The following is a 22023-nucleotide window of genomic DNA, read 5'->3' on the forward strand; positions in this document are numbered from 1 at the left end:
GGTGAAACCCCGCCTCTACTAAAAATACAAAAATTAGCTGGGCGTGGTGGTGTGTGCCTGTAATCCCAGCTACTCAGGAGGCTGAGGCAGGAGAATCACTTGAACCCGGGAGGCAGAGGTTGCAGTGAGCTGAAATTGCGCCATTGCACTCCAGCCTGGGCGACAGAGAGAAACTCTGCCTTAAAAAAATAATTCATTTTAATGGGTTATGTTACAGGGTTGAGGTCAGCCTACAGACACAAAATAGGTTGACTGAAATTTTTTTTTTGTATCAGGTTTTAATTTTTTCATTGGAACAGGATTTGGGGGTGGGGATACTAAATGTGGCAGGGTTCAACAAATTTACATTTTATCAAAATAAAGTTCTTAAAGAATACAATGATAGCATATGCTTTAACTCTTATAGCACAAACCCACATATTAATTGATGGTCACAGGAAAATACTGTAATGGTTTAAACAAAAGTTTTAAAATACATCAATGACACAAGTTTCAAACAAAATGCAGTGATCAAAATACTTAACTGTCCTTTCATCAAGCTTTTACAAACACAATCAGTCTTCACTGTCTGAGCAAATCAGTTTTAGTTTCTTCATGGTCCTCCATCTGTCTTTTAATATGACACTTGTCCGGTTGTTGAATTTACAATGCAATAGTATTTTAGACCAGTTTCCCTCTCCATGTTTCCTCATGCCAGATCTCAAATTCTTGTCTTCTTCCCAAAGCCATGCCTGTCTTTTTCTAGCTTGATGTTTTTCAGGAGTTACCGGTTGACTCTTTGAAATAGGTATTCTGCTTTCAGTGGCTCTTCTGCTTTCTTTTTTTCTTTTTTGTACTTTGAAGAGTTCCTACTCTCCTTTCTTTCTTATTAAGGTCTTGTTGCTGGGTTCCATGTTGCAACTTAGATAAGAAAAGATTCTTGTGAGACCTTTTTCTTGTATCCAAATTAGCTTCAGTTTCCATTTCAACATCATTACCATTAGGTTTATCTTGAGAAATTATTGTTCTTGTTCTTTTACTTTCTACTACTTTTGCTGCTGCCTTCATTAGAAAGGTTGATGATTTTTCACTTAGCACATAATTCACATAAGTCTTAATTTTCTCCATCATGTGATTGTAGCTGAAGTGTTGAAAAAAGGAATGAAATGTATCTTTCTGAGAGATTATCATAAGCAATTTGCTTTTGAGAGGCATATAAGAATTTGGATCACCAAATATTCTTTCAAAGACTTCTTCTGCTTCTGTAAAGTTGTCATTTTCCATACAAACAGCTATAGCCTGAATTTTAATTAAATTCTATATTTCTTCATGAAGTTTGTCATGTTCCTTTTCAATTGAACCCCAAATCATCAGGGCTGATTCCAAGGGTGTAATTCGTTCATCATTTTCAAACTGTGCATCAAGGGTTTTTCCTGCTGCAATGCTTGTCAAAAACTGACATATGCATATTGTTCTCAACTGGTAAGCTGTTAGACTGGATAGTCCATGAATAATAGCCTCTGCGCTGTTGCGGGTCCGGCAGAAGTCCTCAGGGCGGCCATCGCGGAAAGCTCAGCAAAGAGAGAGGCAGAGGAAATAGAGCATCCAGCCAGCAGCCACAGCCTCGGCCTCAGCCACCAGGCCCGGGTCCTCCTCCTCCTCCTCGGGGGCTCCCACCTGCACCCGGCACTCGAGCAGTTCCTGGCACTCGAACTGCTCCTCGTCGTTTCTCTCTGTTTCTGCCATCTGCTCCTCAGTAGGGTTGGCATCCCTACCATCTGCACAGCCCCAAGGGCTCGGGGCCCAGCTTTAAATTTTTTGAGCCTTCCTAAAAGCCAGATGTTATCAGCAGCTGAACAGCATCTACAGAAACCAGCTGCAAAGACAGAAGCAGAACAACTGGTTTGGTGGAGATATCCAATACCAAAAAGTTGAGAAATAGGTAAAATAATAACTTGGGGTAGAGGTTATGCTTGTGTTTCTCCAGGCCAAAATCAACACTGATTTGGATACCCTCAGGACACCTGAAACCTTATCATGAACCAGATGCTGAGGAAGAGATTCTGGGAGGATCCCGAGTACCTCCCAGTTGCAGTCATGTCAAGACTGATGCTGAGGAGGACCCCAACTGTCATGAGCAACACCCATCGAATACAGCCATCCACCTGGGAACAGATCAAGAAGCTGTCACAGATGGTGGAAGAAAACCTGAGGAAAGCGGGACAACCAGTCACAATGAGTAATTTAATGGTAGCTATGATAGCAGTGATCACCATTGCTGTGAGTATTCCTTCAACAAGGGCTGACACAGAGATCAGTTATACTTATTGGGCATATTTGTCAATCTTGGCTGGCAATAATGCCTGGATATAATCACTTTATGACACAGTTACACATGCTTTCTGGTCTCAATATTTACCATAATAAGTCTGCTCCTATAATTGAGGCATACCGCCCTCAAAAATCTATTTGTAAACAAAATTGAACCTGGCCAGAAAAAATGAACGTACTTTTTTAGGAAGATTGCATTGCAGAACAGGCAGAGGTGCTGCACAACGATTCCTATGGAATCATTATTGATTGGTCCCCTAAGGGGATGTTTAGCTTGAATTGCACCTCTTAGTCTGCATGTCACAGCCACACTGTGTTCAACTGGTCCGAACAGAATGGTCAGATGGTACAAATGGTAAGACGTATGGCAAGAGTTCCTATTATCTGGAACCATGGCAGTATAGTGGCACCTCAACCTCAAATGATATGGCCCATTGTAGGAGCTAAACATAAGGATTTGTGGCAACTGTTAATAGCTCTTAATAAGATCAAAATTTGGGAAAGAATAAAAAAAGCATCTAGAAGGACACTCTGCAAACTTGTCTTTGGATATTGCTATATATATATATATATATATATATTTAAAGCATCCCAGGCACACCTGACCTTAATGCCAGAACTGGAGTGCTCGAAGGAGCTGCAGACAGATTAGCAGCTAGTAACCCATTAAAATGGATAAAAACACTTAGAAGCTCTGTGATTTCAATGATGATTGTGCTTTTAATCTGTGTTGTTTGTCTTTATATAGTCTGCAGATGCTGATCTTGACTCCTGTGAGAAGTAGCTCACCATGACAAAGCTGCCTTTGCTTTTATCGCTTTGCAAAACAAAGAAGGGGGACAAGTTGGGAACAGGCCCCAAAATCTGGCCATAAACTGGCCCCAAAACTGGTCATAAACAAAATCTCTGCAGCACTGTCACATGCTTGTGATAGCCTGACGCCCACGCTGGAAGGCTGTCGGTTTACCGGAATGAGGGCAAGGAACAGCTGGCCCACCCAGGGCGGAAAACCACTTAAGGCATTCTTAAACCACAAACAATAGCATGAGCTATCTGTGCCTTAAGGACATGTTCATGCTGCAGATAACTAGCCAGAGCCCATCCCTTTACCTCGGCCCATCCCTTTATTTCCCATAAGGAATACTTTTAGTTAATCTATAGAAACAATGCTTATCACTGGCTTGCTGTCAATAAATATGTGGGTAAATCTCTGTTCAAGGCTCTCAGCTCTGAAGGCTGTGAGACCCCTGATTTCCCACTCCACAATCTATATTTCTGTGTGTGTGTCTTTAATTCCTGTAGCGCCGCTGGGTTAGGGTCTCCCCGACCGAGCTGGTCTCGGCACATATTCATAAATTATTTGCCTGGGCCAATGTCCAGAAGAATTTTTCATAGGTTTTCTACTAGAATTTTAATGTTTTCATGTCTTAGATTTAAGTATTTGATCCATCTTGAGTTGATTTTTATAAAAGGTGAGATATAGGGATCCAGTGTCATTCTTCTACATGTGGATATCCAGTTTACCTAGCACGATTTATTAAATAGAGTGTCTTTTTCTCAATTTATGTTTTTGTGTGCTTTGTTGGAGATCAGTAGGTTGTAGGTGTTAGGCTTTATTTCTGGGTTCTCTATTCTATTCCATTTGTGTATCTACTTTTATGCCAGTACTGTGATGTCTTGGTAACTGTAGTCTTGTAGTATAATTTGAAGTCAGGTAATGTTATGGCTCCAGATTGGCTATTTTTGCTTAGGACTGCTTTGGCTGTTTGGACTCTTGTGGTTCCCTATGAATTTTAGGATTAACTTTTTAAATCTTTAAAAAATAATGTTGGTATTTTGATAAGAATTACATTGAATCTGTAGATTGCTTTGAGCTGTATTCTCATTTCCGCTATATTGATTCTTTCAATCCATGAGCATGGGATGTGTTTTCATTTGTGTCCTCTACGATTTCTTTTAGTACTTTTGTAGTTGTCATTGTAGAGCTCTTTTACCCCATTGGTTAAGTATAATCCTAGGTGTTTTTGTGTTTTTTTTGTTTTGTTTTGTTCTGTTTTTTGTAGCTATTGTAACAGGGATTGAGTCCCTGATTTCCTTCTCAGCTTGGTCATTGGTTATAGCAGGGCTACTGATTTGTGTATACTGATTTTGTAACTTGAGACTACTGAATTCATTTATCAAATATAGTTGTCTTTTGGAGGAGTCTTTAGGGATTTCTACATATAAAATCCTATCATTGGCAAACAGGAATATTTTCACTCCTTCTTTTCCAATTTGAATAACCTTTATTTCTTTCTCTTGCCTGATTGCTCTGGCTATGACTTCCAGTACTATGTTAAATAGAAGTAGTGAAAGTGGCCATCCTTGATTTGTTCCAGTTCTCAGCGGGAATGCTTTCAACTTTTCCTGATTTACTATGATAAAGTCTGTGGGTTTGTCATATATGGCTTTTATAATTTTGAGGTATGTCCCTTCTATACTTAGTTTGTTAAGGATTTTTATCTTAAAGTTATGCTGGAATTTATTGAATGCTTTCTCTGAATCTATTAAGATGATCATATGGTTTTTGTTTTAATTCTGTTTATGTGATGTATCACATTTATTGACTGACTTGTGTTAAACCATTCCTGCATCCCTAGGATGAAACCCACTTTATCATAGTGTATTATCTTTTTTGAGGTGCTGTTGGATTCAGTTTGCTAGTATTTTTGTGAGGTTGTTTGCATCTGTGTCCATCAGGGATATTGGTCTGTCATTTTTTTTGTTGTTTTTATGTTCTTTACTGGTTTTTGTATCAGGGTGATACTGGTTTCATCAAATGAGTTAGGGAAGTTTCCCTGTTAATCTTTTGTAATAGTTTCAGTAGGATTGGTACCAATTCTTCTTTGAATGTCTGGTATAATTCAGCTGTGAATCATCTGGAACTGGGCTTTATTTTTGGCAATTTTTAACTTACTGATTCAGTCTCGCTGCTTGTTAATGGTCGTTCAGGGTATATATTTCTTCCTGATTTAATCTAGGAAGGCCATATGTTTCAAGGAATTTATTCATTTCCTCTAGATTTTCTAGTTTGTGTGCATAGAGGTGTTCACAGTAGTTTCAAATGATCTTTTGTATTTCTTTGGTGTCAGTTTTAATGTCTCCATTTTCATTTCTAATTGAGCTTATTTGAATCTTCTCTCTTCTTTTCTTGGTTAATCTACCTAATGCTCTATCAACTTTTTTAATCTTTCCAAATAATCAAGTTTTCGTTTTGTTGATCTTTTTGATTTCATTTTTTTTTGTTTCAGTGTCATTAGTTGTGTTCTGATCTTTGTTATTTCTTTTCTTCTGCTGGCTTTTAGTTTGGTTTGTTATTGTTTTTCTAGTTCCTTGAGGTGTGACCTTAGGTTGTCAATTTGTGATGTTTCAGATTTTTTGATGTAGGCATTTAGTACTATAGACTTTCCTTTTAGCACTGCTTTTGCTGTAACTCAGGGATTTTGATAACCTGTGTCATTATTATTAATCATTTTGAATAATGTTTAAATTTCCATCTTGATTCCATTGTTAACCCAAAAGTCAGTCAGGAGCAGATTGTTTAATTTTCATGTATTTGTATAGTTTTGAGGGTTCCTTTCAGAGTGGATTGCTAGTTTTATTCCACTGTGTTCTGAAAAGTTACTGGGTATGATTTCAATTTATTAAAATGTTTTGAGACTTGTGGCCTATTATATGCTCTATTTTAGACAATGTTTTATGTGCTGATGAAAAGAAAGTATATTCTGTTGTTCTTGGGTAGAAGTTCTGTAAATATCTGTAAGGTCCATTTGTTCTGGAGTGCAGCTTAAATTCAGTGTTTCTTTGTTGACTTTCTGCCTTGAGGATCTGTCCAGTGCTGTCAGTGGAGTGCTGAAGTTCCCTACTATTATTGTGTTGCTGTCTATGTTTTTTCTTAGGACTAGTAGTAATTGTTTTATGAATCTAGGATCTCCAGAGTTAGGTGCATGTATATTTAGGATTGTAATTTTTTTCTGTGGGATTGATCCTTTTATCATTTCATCATGACTTTCTTTGTATTTTTTTATTGTTGTTGCTTTAAAGTTTGTTTTATCTGATACAAGAATAGATACTCCTGCTCTCTTTTGGTTTCCATTTGCATTTAGTATATATTCTATCCCTTGTACCTTGAGTCTATATGAGTCCTTACATATTAGGCAAGTCTCTTGAAGATAGCATACATTTGGTTTGTGATTTTTAAACTCTATTCTGCCAATCTGTTATCTTTTAAGTGGAGCATTTAGGCCATTTATATTCAAGGTTAATGTTGGAGTGTGAGGTGCTGTTCTATTCATCATATTAGTTGATACCTATACTTTGTTTTCTTCATTGTGTTATTGTTTCATAGGCCCTCTGAGTTTTATGCTTTCAGGAGGTTCTATTCTGTTGGATATTGATCTTTTGTTTCAAGATTTAGAACTACTTTTAGCATTTCTTGTAGAGCTGGTCTGGTAGTGATAAATTCTCTCAGCATTTGTCAGAAAAAGACTATTTATCTTCCATGTATGAAACTTAGTTTTGCTGGATACCAAATTCTTGACTGACAGTCATTCTGTTTAAGGAGGCTAAAGATAGGACCCCATTCCCTTCTGGCTTGTAAAGCTTCTGCTTAGAAGCCTGCTGTTAGTCTGATAGGTTTTCCTTCTTAGGTTACCTGATGCTTTTATCTCACTTCTCTTTGAGTTTAGAAAGCCTAATGACTGTTAGCCTTGGTGATACCCTTTTTGCAATGAATCTCTCAGGATTTCTCTCAGGCTTCTTGTATTTGGATATCTAAATCTCTATCAAGGTCCGGGAGATTATCCTCGATTATTCCCTAAAATAAGTTTTCCAAACTTTTTGCTTTCTCTTCTCCCTCAGAAACACCATTCCTTTTTAGGTTTAGCCCTTTTACACAATCCCATGTTTTTTGGAGACTTTGTTCATTTATTTTGATATTTAAAAAAATTGTCTGAGTTAATTCAAAAGCCTTGTCTTTGAACTGTGAAATTCATTCTTCTACCAGGTCTAGTGTATTCTTAAAACTTTCCACTACATTTTGTAATTCCCTAAATGTGTAATTCATTTGCAAAAGTTCTGATTGTTTTTTCTTTAAAATATCCATCTTTTAGAAAATTTTTCATTCATATTCTGATTTTTTTTAACATTTCTTCAGATTGGTTTTTACATTTCTTTCATATCTCCTTTAGTAGCTTAACAATCAACCTTTTGAATTTTTTATCTGGTTTTTCAATGATTTCTCTTGGTTTGGATCCATTCTTGGAGAGTTGGTGTGAATTTTTGAGGGTGTTATAGAACCCTATTTTGCCACATTGCCAAAATTACTTTTTTTGGTTCCTTCTCATTTGGCTAGACTATTTTTTCTTTTTCTTTTTCTTTTTTTTTTCTTAAGTATTTATTGATCATTCTTGGGTGTTTCTCAGAGAGGGGGATGTGGCAGGGTCATAGGATAATAGTGGAGAGAAGGTCAGCAGATAAACACGAGAACAAAGGTCTCTGGTTTTCCTAGGCAGAGGTCCCTGCGGCCTTCGGCCCTGTTTGTGTCCCTGGGTACTTGAGATTAGGGAGTGGTGATGACTCTTAATGAGCATGCTGTCTTCAAGCATCTGTTTAACAAAGCACATCTTTCACCGCCCTTAACCCATTTAACCCTGAGTTGACACAGCACATGTTTCAGAGAGCAGGGGGTTGGGGGTAAGGTTATAGTTTAACAGCATCCCAAGGCAGAAGAATTTTTCTTAGTACAGAACAAAATGGAGTCTCCTACATCCACTTCTTTCTACACAGACACAGTAACAATCTGATCTCTCTTTCTTTTCCCCACATTTTCCCCTTTTCGACAAAACCGCCATCATCATCATGGCCCGTTCTCGATGGTCACTATCTCTTCGGAGCTGATGGGCACACTTCCCAGATGGGGCGGCCTGGCAGAGGCGCTCCTCACTTCCCAGATGGGGTGGCCGGGCAGAGGAGCTCCTCACTTCCCAGACGAGGCGGCCGGGCAGAGGCGCTCCTCACTTCCCAGATGGGGCGGCCGGGCAGAGGCGCACCTCACTTCCCAGATGGGGTGGTGGCCAGGCAGAGGTGCTCCTCACCTCCCAGATGGGGTGGCAGCTGGGCAAAGGCGCTCCCCACATCCCAGACGGGGCAGCCCGGCAGAGGCGCTCCCCACCTCCCAGACGGGGCGGCCCGGCAGAGGCGCTCCCCACCTCCCAGACGAAGAGCGGCCAGGCAGAGGCGCCCCCCACTTCCCAGATGGGGCAGCCAGGCAGAGGTGCTCCTCACCTCCCAGATGGGGTGGCCGGGCAGAGGCGCTCCTCACCTCCCAGACGGGACGGCCGGGCAGAGGCGCTCCCCACTTCCCAGATGAAGAGCAGCTGGGCAGAGGTGCCCCCCACTTCCCAGATGGGGCGGCCGGGCAGAGGCGCTCCTCACATCCCAGACGGGGCGGCCGGGCAGAGGCGCTCCTCACATCCCAGACGAGGCGGCTGGGCAGAGGCGCTCCTCACCTCCCAGACGGGGCGGCCGGGCAGAGGCACTCCCTACCTCCCAGACAAAGAGCGGCTGGGCAGAGGCGCCCCTCACTTCCCAGGTGGGGCAGCTGGGCAGAGACGCCCCTCACCTCCCAAACGGGGCGGCGGCCGGGCAGAGGCACTCCTCACCTCCCAGACGGGGTGGCGGCCAGGCAGAGACGCCCCTCACCTCCCAAATGGGGTGGCCGGGCAGAGGCACTCCTCACCTCCCAGATGGGGCAGCCGGGCAGAGATGCCCCTCACCTCCCAGACGGGGCAGCCAGGCAGAGGCGCCCACTTCCCAGATGGGGAGGCCGGGCAGAGGCACCCACTTCCCAGATGGGGCGGCCGGGCAGAGGCGCTCCCCACCTGCCAGACAAACGGCGGCCGGGCAGATGCGCCCCTCACTTCCCAGGCAGGGCGGCCGGGTAGAGACGCCCCTCACCTCCCAGATGGGGTGGCGGCTGGGCAGAGGCGTTCCTCTCTTCCCAGAGGGGGCGGCCAGGCAGAGGCGCTCCTCACTTCCCATTCGGGGCAGCCAGGCAGAGGCAATCCTCACTTCCTCCCAGAGGGGGCAGCCAGGCAGAGGCGCTCCTCACTTCCCAGAGGGGGTGGCCAGGCAGAGGCGCTCCTCACTTCCCTTTCAGGGCAGCCGGGCAGAGGCGCTCCTCACTTCCTCCCATTCGGGGCAGCCGGGCAGAGGTGCTCCTCACTTCCTCCCAGACGGGGCAGCCGGGCAGAGGCACTCCTCACTTCCCAGACGGGGCAGCTGGGCAGAGGCACTCCTCACATCCCAGATGATGGGCAGCCAGGCAGAGACGCTCCTCACTTCCTAGACAGGGTGGCAGCCTGGCAGAGGCGCTCCTCACCTCCCAGACGGGATGGCCGGGCAGAGGGGCTTCTCATGTCCCAGACGATGGGTGGCCAGGCAGAGACGCTCTTCACTTCCTAGACAGGGTGGCCGACAGGCAGAGGCTGTAATCCTAGCACTTTGGGAGGCCAAGGCAGGCGGCTGGGAGGTGGAGGTTGTAGCGAGCCGAGATCACGCCACTGCACTCCAGCCTGGGCAACATTGAGCATTGAGTGAGCGAGACTCCGTCTGCAATCCCAGCACCTCGGGAGGCCGAGGCAGGCAGATCACCTGAGGCCAGGAGCTGGAGACCAGCCCGGTCAACACGGCGAAACCCCGTCTCCACCAAAAATACAAAAACCAGTCAGGAGTGGCGGCGCGTGCCTGGAATCCCAGGCACTCGGCAGGCCAAGGCAGGAGAATCACTGGAGCCCGAGGCAGGGAGGTTGCAGTGAGCCGAGATCATGGCGGCACAGTCCAGGCTCTGCAAGAGAGGGAGACCGTAGAAAGAGGGAGATGAGAGGGAGAGGGAGACCGTAGAAAGAGGGAGATGAGAGGGAGAGGGAGAGGGAGGACTATTTTTTCTAATTATTCTTGAATTGATTTTTTATTAAACTGTGTTTTAAAAATTTCTTTCCCCCTTTAAGGATTTGAGTTTAATGTTTACAGTTTATTGTAGCCTATTCAGTTCTCAGTGCTTTCAAGGCTGAAGACTCTGTATGAGTTCCTTGTTTATAGAGAGTCTTTGTATGTTAACTTCCCCAGATGCTTGTTTTAGTAGCAGTGTGCTTGGTATATGATTAAGTTCACTGTTTCCTGTGGGGTTGGAGTGGCAGAGGTATCTTTTGAAACTTGTCTCTTTCCCCTGTAGTCTGCACTTTTTTATGTATTTATTTTTCTTCTGTATTTTATTTATTGGGTTGAATAGTTTACGCTTCAGGTCAGTAGAGGGGGTGTCCCCAGATAGAAACTGGCTGTGTCTAAAACAGGTGGATAAATAGAATACCCCATGGTGGGAAGAGGTCCCAGCCTTGAAAACAGTGGCTGGAGGAGCTCTCAGTGTAATGCACTAAGGTCTTATCGGGGGAAAGGGTGGGAGCCATGTCAGCTACCCTGCCAGGCTAGCCGGAAAGCAATCCCATTGCCAGTCACACTCCTGACTCAGTGTTTCAGCTATTCAGATCAGACAGATACCTCTTTTTATCTGAAAGAATATTGATAGTCCAAGTAGAGAAGTATTGTGACTCTACTCCTCATGTAAGCCTGAACCTGGAGGGCACTACTTCTGTGGGGATACAGTCACCTTGAAGTGTTCCAGAAAAGCTGTCTACAGATGCACCCATGCTGAGCTCCCATGGTGGAAGCCCAAGCTTTGTCTTCAATGGTGGACGACTGGGAAAAGAAGTCCCCTTCTCCAAGACCCTTCACAAGCACCAGGGCTGCCTGACTGTTAAGGTAGAACCACAGACTTTCCCTGCTGAGCCCAGCACCTTACCTGTACCTCTGCTGAAGGAAACTTCCCACAAGTAGAAATTTCTGGAATGCAAGGCCTTCCATCTGGATTTTTTTTTTTTTGTCCTACAAGGGTGCTACTTTGATGTGGTATGCTGCCACTTCCCCTAGGAGTAGGAGTCCCTGAGAGCCAGACTACTCTGAATGCTGCCGCTTCTCTGGGTCTAGCTGCCCAGTGGAGCTGGCACATTCCAGGCTGTTGCTGGGGAGTGTCTGCAGGGGATCCAGTGATATGGCCTGTCTTCAAGTCTCCCAGCAGTGGGTACCAACACCAGCACTGATGGGGGTGACAGGGGAGTGATGTCGACTCTTTGAGTTTCCTCGGTTATAAATAGCCTTAGTATGACAGCTTTCTGTAATGCCAGTTGCAGTAGTAATTATCTGGTCATGTGGACAGACTCAGGACCTCCTGGTTAGCCAGGATGCTGCAGGCAGTGGTGATAGCTGAGGTCACACACAAGTTTTTTCCTTTCTAGACACTGTTATTCTACCTGGAGATGCTGTAGTGGACTGTATTGGTTGGCCTCCAGCCAAGAGATAGCGATTGCAAGAGAGCACCAGCTGTGGTGGTAGTGGTGAGATTTGTGCTTGCTTTACATTACCCAGGGGAGGTACTTTGGTGTCTCAGGCAATGGTGGGACCATAGAGCTCCCAAAAGTTTCTGCGTTTTGTGTTAAGCTGGTGGAGGAGCAAAAGCAGGTGTGGGCTACATCAGACTGGTCTGTGCTCTGTCTTCCACATGCTGGGCAAGAAGTGGCCCTCACAGGCTATGTAGACAAATTGGTACACTGTGGGTAAAAGTTCCAAGTATGCAAAACAATCTTATTAGTTAGAACATTCCAAGACCTCAATTCCCAGTAGCTGGACAAGGACCATTCATGACAATAGACCCTTCTGAAAATGTACAAGTTTGAGCAACTCAGACCTACTGAGTCAACTGTTTCCTGTACAGTCTACCTTCCTGGCCCTAGGCTCAGGCTCTCTTAAAGGAAAACTACTGTATTTTATAATAGATATATTAATAATATTAGCATGAGAATGTCCAACATTTGGAGGAGCTGGTGCAAGATATAGACTTGAAGAAACAATTAATTCACCGATAAAGCCATTGTATACATCTTCATATTTTCTTCATATTTTTGTAGTAATTTGATTGCTTCTTCCCTTGGTCTAATGATATTTGTGCTTTATGATACACTTACCTATAGTTATTTAGCATATTAGTTAGCTGGTGGTTAACTAGATCTAGTTCCTCAAGCCAATAATTTTTCACTGATATCAGATCCTGAGGAGGCTTTAATTAAATTTCACAATACATATAATTACCGTTATTTGTATTATATGACTTATTAACATAAGGTAATAGAACCTTACCAGCAATGCTAATGTTATACCATATCGTGCAATGGTAGTAGTACAGTTCTGTTTCATTCCACAAGTCAGTAAGAGTTATTATACCTTACCCAACATAATTGGCTCTTGACCACTTAGCAGATGTTCTTAGGGACAGATGTCATCACAAGGGACCAGGATTCCTTTATTTCCAGGTTCCAAGTAAGATGGTAACTGATGGCTTTAACACAGACTGGGTGGCTTTAACAGCAGAAATTTATTTTCTCATAGTTCTGGAGGCTAGAAGTCCAATATTAAGGTGTTGACAGGCTTAGTGTCTTCTGAGATCTCTCTTTGGCTTGCAGGTACCCACCTTCTTGGTTGTCCTTACAGGATCTTTCCTCTGTGTATGTGACTCTGGTTTTTCTTTGTATATCCAAATTTTCTCTTCATATAAGGACACCAGTCAGATTGGATCAGGGCCCATCCTAAAAGGCTTCATTTTAACTAAATTGCCTCTTTAAAGGCCCTATTTCCAAATATAGTCACATTCTGAGGTACTAGGAGTTAGGGCTTCAACATAGGAATTTTAGGCAGGGACACAATTCAGCCCATTAATATATGAAGACAAAACTAGTCATATTGTCATGATTTTACTGAAATGTTCCATTGTATACTGTTATGTACCATCTCTTTCTCATGGTAAGTCTGAGTGTAATTCACAATGGTTCCTATTTCTGTGAACTGCATTACAGGATACAACTTATTTTGAACCATTCTTGGAGTGAGGGCAGGCAGAGTATACCAACGTAAATTACTCTTAACCTACTAATTTGCTATCTTTATGAATTTGGCTATTCTGAACATTTGGTATAAATGGAATCAGGTAATATTTGATCTATTTCAGTTAATTTTCATGTATGATATAAGGAAACAAGGTGACTTTACTCTTTTGCCTGTGGTTATTTAGTTGTCCCAGAACCAGTTGTTGAAAAGACCTTTCATTCTCCATTAAATTGTCTTGGCACCCTTGTCAAGAATCAGTTGTCCACAAATGTAAGGGTTTATTGCTGGATTCTCAATTCTATTTTATTGCTCTATGTATCTATTGTTATGCCAGTTTTGATTGCTGTAGTTTTGTAGTAAGTTTTTAAATCAGGGGCTGTGAGTCCTCCTGCTTAGTTTTTCTTTATCAGGATTGTTTTGGCTATTTGGGCCTTGAAATTCATTATTAATTTTAGGATTAACGTTTCAATTTCTACAAAATGGGTCATTTGAATTTTGATAGGGATTGCATTGAATCTGTAAGTCATTTTGGGTAGTATTGACATCTTAATAGTAAGTCTTTCAGTCTATAAACATGGAATGCCTTTTTATTTAGGTCTTTAATTTATTTCAATAATGTTTTGTAGTTTTCAGTGTACAAGCCTTGCACCTCCTTTGTTAAATTTATTCCTAAATATTTTCTTCTTTTTGATGCTATTGTAAATGGAATTGTTTTCTTCATTTAGTTTTATTATTGCTAGTGTAGATGTAGCGTGGTTTTGTGTGTTGATTTTGTATCCTGGAACTTTGCTGAATTCATTTATTAGCTTTACCTATTTTTTTTAGGTGTGTGTATTCTTTAGGATTTTCCACATATAAGTTCATGTCATTAGCATATAGAGATAGTTTTACTTCTTCCTTTCCAATTTGGATGCTTTCTATTTCTTTTCTAATTGCTGTAGCTAGAACTTCCATTACAATGTTTAATAAAATTGGTGAAAGCAAACAGCCTTGTACTGTTACAGGTCTTAGAGAAAACAATTCAGACTCTCACCATTGAGTATCATTATAAAATGTACCTCTTCATCTCTATTAACATGTTTTGTTTAAAGCCTACTTTGGCTGATAATAGTATAGTCTCTCCAGTTTTCTTATGGTTTATCTTTATATGATATACATTTTTCCATCGTTTTACTTTCTATCCACTTTTATCTTTGAACCTAAAGTATCTCTCCTTAGATAAGATACAGTTGGATATTATTTCATCCATTCTTGCAATCTCTGACATTTTATTGGATTGCTTAATCCATTCACATTTAATATTATTATTAATATAGTTGGATTTGTGTCTGCAATTTTACTTTTTCTTTTCTGCATATGTTGTGCCTTTCTTGTTCCTCTGTTCCCTTTTGTCTACTTTCTTTTTCATTAAGTGAATATTTTATAATGTTAGAATTTATTCTATTTTTTACTACATTTTTTGTTAGTTTCTTATTCGTTACTTTAGACTCTCCCTATACATCTCAACTTACCAGAATCTGCTAAATAGTCTATTAGAGATAGGAAAAGCCAGTGTTTTTTCTACTCTCACACACTTAACACACATTTATGATACCAGATGTGTAGGAATTTCTGTCCACACACCAAGCAATCTGTTGTCCAGCATACACCAGCACACACATCAATTCAATTCAATTCTAACACTATCAATCTGGAGATAATGTCAGATCTCACAGGTTATGTGCTCAGTCTCACAAGACTGCCTCTTACTTCACATGCCAGTGGCATACCCAAGTGGTTTTACCTGTGTTTATGACCAACCAGCTATATCATATTTTTTATACAAAATTTTAATTTGTAATTTTTGTGGGTACATAGTAGGTATATACATTTATGGGGTACATGAGATGTTTTGATATAGGTGTGATGCATAATAATCACATCATGGAGAATGGGGTATCCACCCCCTTAACCATTTATCTTTTGTGTTACAAACAATCCAATTATACTCTTTTAGATATTTAAAAATGTACACTAATTATTGACTATAATCACCCTGTCGTGCTATCAAACAGTAGGCCTTATTCATTCTTTCTGACTATAATTTTAAACCCATTAAACATCATCAAATCCCCTCACCAGCCCCACTGCCTTTCCCAGCCTCTGCTAACTAACCTTTTACTCCCTATCTCCACGGTACAACTCTATTAATTTTAGATCCCACAAATAAGTGAGAACATACAAAGTTTGTCTTTCTGTGCCTGGCTCATTTAACTTAACATAATGACCCCCAGTTCCATCCATGTTGTTGCAAATGACTAGATCTCATTCATTTTCATGGCTTAATAGCAGTTCATTTTGTATATGTACTTTTCTTAACTTTTATTTTAAGTTCAGGAGTACAAGGGTAGGTTTGTTACATAGGTAAACTTATGTCATAGGAATTTGTTGTACAGATTATTTCATCACCCAGGTATTAAGCCTAGTACCCATTAGTTATTTATCCTAATCCTCTCCTTCTTCCCACCCTCCACCTTCTGAAAGGCCCCAGTGTTTGTTGTTCCCCTCTACATGTCCATGTGTTCTCATCATTTAGCTCCCACTTAAAAGTGAGAACATGTGTTATTTGGTTTTCTATTCCTGTGTTAGTTTGCTAATGATAATGGCCTTTAGTTCCATCTACATCTCTGCAAAGGATATTATCTCATTATTTCTTATGGCTACATAGTATTCCATGGTGCATATGTACCACATTTTCTTAATTCTATTATTGATGGGCAGTTAGGTTGATTCCATGTCTTTGCTATTGTGAATAATGCTGCAATGAACATACACGTGCATGTGTCTTTATAATAGAATGATTTATATTCCTTTGGGTATATACCCAGTAATGGGATTGCTATGTTGAATGGTATTTTTGTCTTTAGGTCTTTGAGGAATCACCACACTGTCTTCCACAATTGCTGAAATAACTTACATTCCCACCAACGGTGTGTAAGCATTCCTTTTATGCCACAACCTTGCCAGCATCTGTTATATTCTGATATTTTAATAACAACCATTCTGACTGGTGTAAGATGGTATCTCATTGTGGTCTTGCTTTGCATTTCTCTAATGATCTATGATGTTGAGCTTTTTTTCTTTTTCTTTTTTTTTTTTTGAGACAGAGTCTTGCTGTCGCCCAGGCTGGAGTGCAGTGGCGTGATCTCTGCTCACTGCAGGCTCTGCGCCCCGGGTTCACGCCATTCTCCTGCCTCAGCCTCCTGAGTAGCTGGGACTACAGGCGCCCACCACCTCACCCAGCTAATTTTTTGTATTTTTAGTGGAGACGGGGTTTCACCGTGTTAGCCACGATGGTCTTGATCTCCTGACCTCGCGATCCACCCACCTTGGCCTCCCAAAGTGCTGGGATTACAGGCTTGAGCCACCGCACCCGGCCGCTTTTTTTCATATGATTTTTGGTTGGACGTATGTCTTCTTTTGAAAAGTGTCTGTTCATGTCCTTTGCCCACTTTTTAATGGGTTTGTTTGTTTTTTTCCTTGTAAATTTGTTTAAGTTCTTATAGACGCTGGATATTAGGCTTTTGTCAAATGCATAGTTTCAAAAAATTTTCTCCCATTCGGTTGTCTGTTTACTCTGTTGATAGTTTCTTTTGCTGCACAGAAGCTCTTTAGTTTAATTAGATTTCATTTTTCTATCTTTGATTTTGTTGCAATTGCTTTTGGCATTTTCATCATGAAATCTTTGCCTGGGCATATGTCCTGAATGGTATTGCCTAGGTTGTTTTCCGGGATTTTATAGTTTTGGGTTTTACATTTAAGTCTTTAATCCATCTTGAGCTAATTTTTGTATGTGGTGTAAGGAAGGGGTCCAGTTTCAATCTTCTGCATATGTGTAGCCTGTTATCCCAGCACCATTTATTGAATAAGGAATGCTTTCCCCATTGCTTGTTTTTCTCAGGTTTCTCAAAGATCAGATAGTTGCAGGTGTGCAGTCTTATTTCTAGCTTCTGTATTCTGTTCCTTTGGTCTATGTGTCTGTTTTTGTACCAATACCATGCTATTTTGGTTACTGCCGCCCTGTAGTAGAGTTTAGGTTTGAGTAGCATGATGCCTCCAGCTTTGTTCTTTTTGCTTTGGATTGCCTTTGCTATTCTGCCTCCTTGTTGGTTTGATATGAATTTTAAAATAGTTTTCTCTAGTTCTGTTTAGAATGTCAATGGTAGTTTAATAGCTAGTTTAATAAGAATAACATTGAGTCTGTAAATTGCTTTGGGCAGCATGGCCATTTTAATGGTATTGATTCTTCCTGTCCATGAACATGAAATGATTTTCCATTTGTTTGTGTTATCTCTGATCTCTTTGAGCAGTGGTCTGTAGTTCTCCTTGTAGAGATATTTTACCTCCCTCATAAGCTGTATTCCTAGGTATTTTATTCCTTTTGTGGCAATTGTGAATGAGAGTTTGCTCCTGATTTGGCTCTTGCCTTTACTGTTGTTGGTGTATAAGAATGCTAGTGACTTTTGTACATTGATTTTGTATCCTGAGACTTTGCTGAAGTTGTTTATCAGCTTGAGAAGCTTTTGGGCTGAGACCATGGGGTTTTCTAGATATAGGATCATGTCATCTCCAAACAGAGATAGTTTGGCTTCCTCTATTTGTATTTGCATGCCTTTTATTTCTTTCTCTTGCTTGATTTTCCTGGCCAGAACTTTCTATGTTCTGCTTCTATGTTCTAATAGTATGTTAAATAGGAATGATGAGAAAGGGTATTTTGTAAAAATTCTACTTTAAGTTCCAGGATACATGTGCAGAATGTGCAGGTTTGATACATAGTTATACATGTGACATGGTGGTTTGCTGTACCTATCAACCTGTCATCTAGGTTTTAAGCCCCGCGTGCATTAGGTATTTGTGGTAATGCCCTCCCTCCACTTGTCCCCCAACCCCTGACAGGCCCCAGTGTGTGATGTTTCCCTCCCTGTGTCCATATGTTCTCATTGTTCAACTCCCACTTATGAGTGAGAACATGTGGTGTTTGGTTTTTTGTTCCTGTGTTAGTTAGCTGAGAATGATGGCTTCCAGCTTCATCCATGTCCCGGCAAAGGACATGAGCTCATAGTATTCCATGGTGTATATGTTCCACATTTTCTTTATCCAGTCTATCATTGATGGGCATTTGTTTTGGTTCCAAGTCTTTGCTATTGTAAATAGTGCTGCAGTAAACATACAAGTACATGTGTCTTTGTAGTAGAATGATTTATAATCCATTGGGTATATACTCAGTAATGGGATTGCTGGGTCAAATGGTATTTCTGGTTCTAGATCTTTGAGGAATCACCACACTGTCTTCCACAATGGTTGAATTAATTTACATTCCCACCAATGGTATAAAAGCAGAGAAAGGGCATTTTTGTCTTTTGCCCGTTTTCAAGGGGAAGGCTTCCAGCTTTTACCCATTTAGTATGATATTGGCTCTGGGTTTGTCATATGTGGCTCTTATTATTTTGAGGTATGTTTCATCAGTACCTAGTTTATTGAGTTTTTAACATGAAGGGGTGTTGAATTTTACTGAAAGCCTTTTCTGCATCTATTAAGATAATAATTTGGTTTTTGTCATTAGTGCTCTTTATGAGATGAATTGCGTTTATTGATTTGTGTATATTGAGCCAAACTTGCATCCCAGGGATGAAGCCTATTTGATTGTGGTGGATAAGCTTTTTGATGTGCTGCTGGATTGGGTTTGCCAATATTTTATTGAGGATTTTTGTGTCAATGTTCTAGTATGTTGGCCTGAAGTTTTTTTGTTTTTGTCTGCCAGGTTTTGTTTTCAGGATGATGCTGACCTTATAGAATGAGTTAGGGATGAGTCCGTCCTCCTTAATTCTTTGGTATAGTTTCAGTAGGAATGGTACCAGCTCCTTTGTACATCTGGTAGAATTCAGCTGTGAATGTATCTGGTTCTGGGCTTTTTTTTCGGTTGGTATGCTACTACTGCCTCAATTTTAGAATTTGATATTGGTCTGATCAGGGATTTAATTTTTTGTTGGTTCAATCTTGAGAGGGTGTGCGTGTCCAGAAATTTATTTGTCTCTTCTAGGTTTGTTAGTTTGTGTGCATAGAGGTATTAATAATATTTTCTGATGGTTGTTTGTATTTCTGTGGGTTCAGTGGTAATATTCCCTTTTTCATTTCTGATCGTGTTTATTTGAATATTCTCTTTTCTTTTTTATTAGTCTGGCTCGATGTCTATCTATTTTATTGTTTTTTTCAGGAAACCAACTCCTGGCATTGTTGATCTTTTGAGTGGTTTTTCATGTCACTATCTCCTTCATTTCAGCTCTGATTTTGGTTATTTTTTATCTTCTGCTAGCTTCAGGGTTGATTTGTTTTTGCTTTTCTAGTTCAGTTGTGAATTAGGTTGTTAATTTAACATCTTTCTAGATTTTTGATGTAGACATTTAGTGCTATAAATTTCCCTCTTAACACTCCCTTATCTGTGTCCCAAAGTTTCAGGTATGTAGTATCTTTGTTCTTATTGGTTTCAGAGAACTTCTTAATTTTTGCCTTAATTTCACTATTTACCTAAAAGTCACTCAGGAGCGGGCTATTTAATTTCCATGTAATTGCATGGTTTTGAGTGAATTTATTAGTCTCAATGTAAAATTTGATTGCTTTGTGCTTTGAGATACCACACATATTTCACATCTTTTGCATTTGCTGGGGAGTGTTTTGCTTCTGATAATGTGATCAGTTTTAGAGTAAGTGACATGTGGCATTGACACAAATGTATATTCTGTTGTTTTTGGCTGGAGCATTCTGTGTACGTGTGTGTGTGTGTGTGTGTATATATATACATATACACATACAGAATGCTCCAGCCAAATATATATATGTGTGTGTGTGTGTGTGTGTGTGTGTGTATACATCAGGTCCTTTTGATGCAGTGCTGAGTTCAGGTCCTGAATGTCTTTGTTAATTTTCTCTCTCAATGATCTGTCTAATATTTTCAGTGGGTTGTTAAAGTCTCCCACTATTACTGTGTGGGAGTTTGGTATGGTTTGGCACTGTGTCCCCACAGAAATCTTATCTTGTATTTCCCATAATTCCCACATGTTGTGGGAGGGACCCAGTGGGAGATAATTGAACCATGTGGGTCTTTCTCATGCTGTTCTCATGATAGTGAATAAGTCTCATGAGATCTGATGGTTTTATAAACAGAAGTTTCCCTGCACAAGTTCTTTTTTCGCCTGCCATCATTCATGTAAGACATGATTTGCTCCTCCTTGCCTTCCACCATGATTGTTAGGCCTCTCCAGCCATGTGGAACTGTAAGTCCATTAAACCTCTTTTTCTTCCTAGTCTCAGGTATGTCTTTATCAGCAGCATGAAAACAGACTGATACAGTAAATTGGTACTAGTAGAGTGGGGCATTGCTGAAGATATCCGAAAATGTGGAAGTGACTTTGGAAGTGGGTAAGATGCAGAGGTTGGAACAGTTTGGAGGGCTCAGAAGAAGACAGGAAAATGTGGGAAAGTTTTGAACCCACTAGAGACTAGTTGAATGGCTTTGACAAAATGCTGATAATGATATGGACAATGAAATCCAGGCTGAGGTGGTCTCAGATGGAGATGAAGAATTTGTTGGGAACTGGAGCAAAGGTGACTCTTGGTATGTTTTAGCAAAGAGACTGGCAGCATTTTGCCCCTGCCCTAGAGATTTGTGGAGCTTTGAACTTGAAAGAGATGATTTAGTGTAGCTGGTGGAAGAAATTTCTAAGCAGCAAAGCATTCAAGAGGTGACCTTGGTGCTGTTATAGGCATTCACTTTTCAACAGGAAACAGCATAACAGTTCAGAAAATTTGCAGCCTGACAATGTGATAGAAAAGAAAATCCCAGTTTCTGAGGAGAAATTCAGGCTGGCTTCAGAAATTTGCATAAGTAACGAGGAGCCAAATGTTAATCTCCAAGACAATGGGGAAAATGTCTCCAGGGCATGTCAGAGATCTTTGCAGTAGCCCCTCCCATCACAGGCCTGGAGGTTTAGGAGGAAAAATTGGTTTCATGGGCCGGGCCTAGGGTCCCTCTGCTGTGTGCAATATAGGGACTTGATGCCCTGAATCCCAGCCACTCCAGCTGTGACTAAAAGGGGCCAAGGGACAGTTTGGGCTGTTGCTTCAGAGGGTGGGAGCCCAAAGCCTTGGTAGCTTCCATGTGGTGTTGAGCCTGCAGGTACATAGAAGTCAAAAATTGAGGTTTGGGAACCTTCGCCTATATTTCAGAGGATGTATGAAAATGCCTGGATGCCCAGACAGAAGTTTGCTGCAGGGGTGGGGCCCTCATGGAGAATCTCTGCTAGGGCAGTGCAGAAGGGAAATATGGGGTTGGAGCCCCCATGCAGAGTCCCTACTGGGGCACCAACATAGTGGAGCTGTGAGAAGAGGGCACCATCCTCCAGACCTCAGAATGGCAGATCCACCAATAGTTTGTACCTTGAACCTGGAAAAGCCACAGACACTCAATCCTGGCCTGTGAAAGCAGCCAGGAGGGCAGCTATACCCTGAAAGCCACAGGGGCAGAGCTGCCTAAGACAATGGGAACCCACCTTTTGCATCAGTGTAACCCAGATGCGAGACACTGAGTCAAAGGATACCATTTTGGAGCTTTAAGATTTGACTGCCCCACTGGATTTTGGACTTGCA

The 22023-nt window shown here is 41.3% G+C and overlaps 1 pseudogene; it reads right to left on the bottom strand.

Moving 5' to 3' along the window:
* Positions 1–219: 219 nt before the first annotated feature.
* Positions 220–22023, bottom strand: part of LOC100979532 (telomeric repeat-binding factor 1-like) — a 32794-nt pseudogene continuing 10990 nt past the window's right edge.

This window comes from Pan paniscus, chromosome X (genome assembly GCF_029289425.2).
Source record: "Pan paniscus chromosome X, NHGRI_mPanPan1-v2.0_pri, whole genome shotgun sequence".
In the NCBI taxonomy this organism is placed as follows: domain Eukaryota; kingdom Metazoa; phylum Chordata; class Mammalia; order Primates; family Hominidae; genus Pan; species Pan paniscus.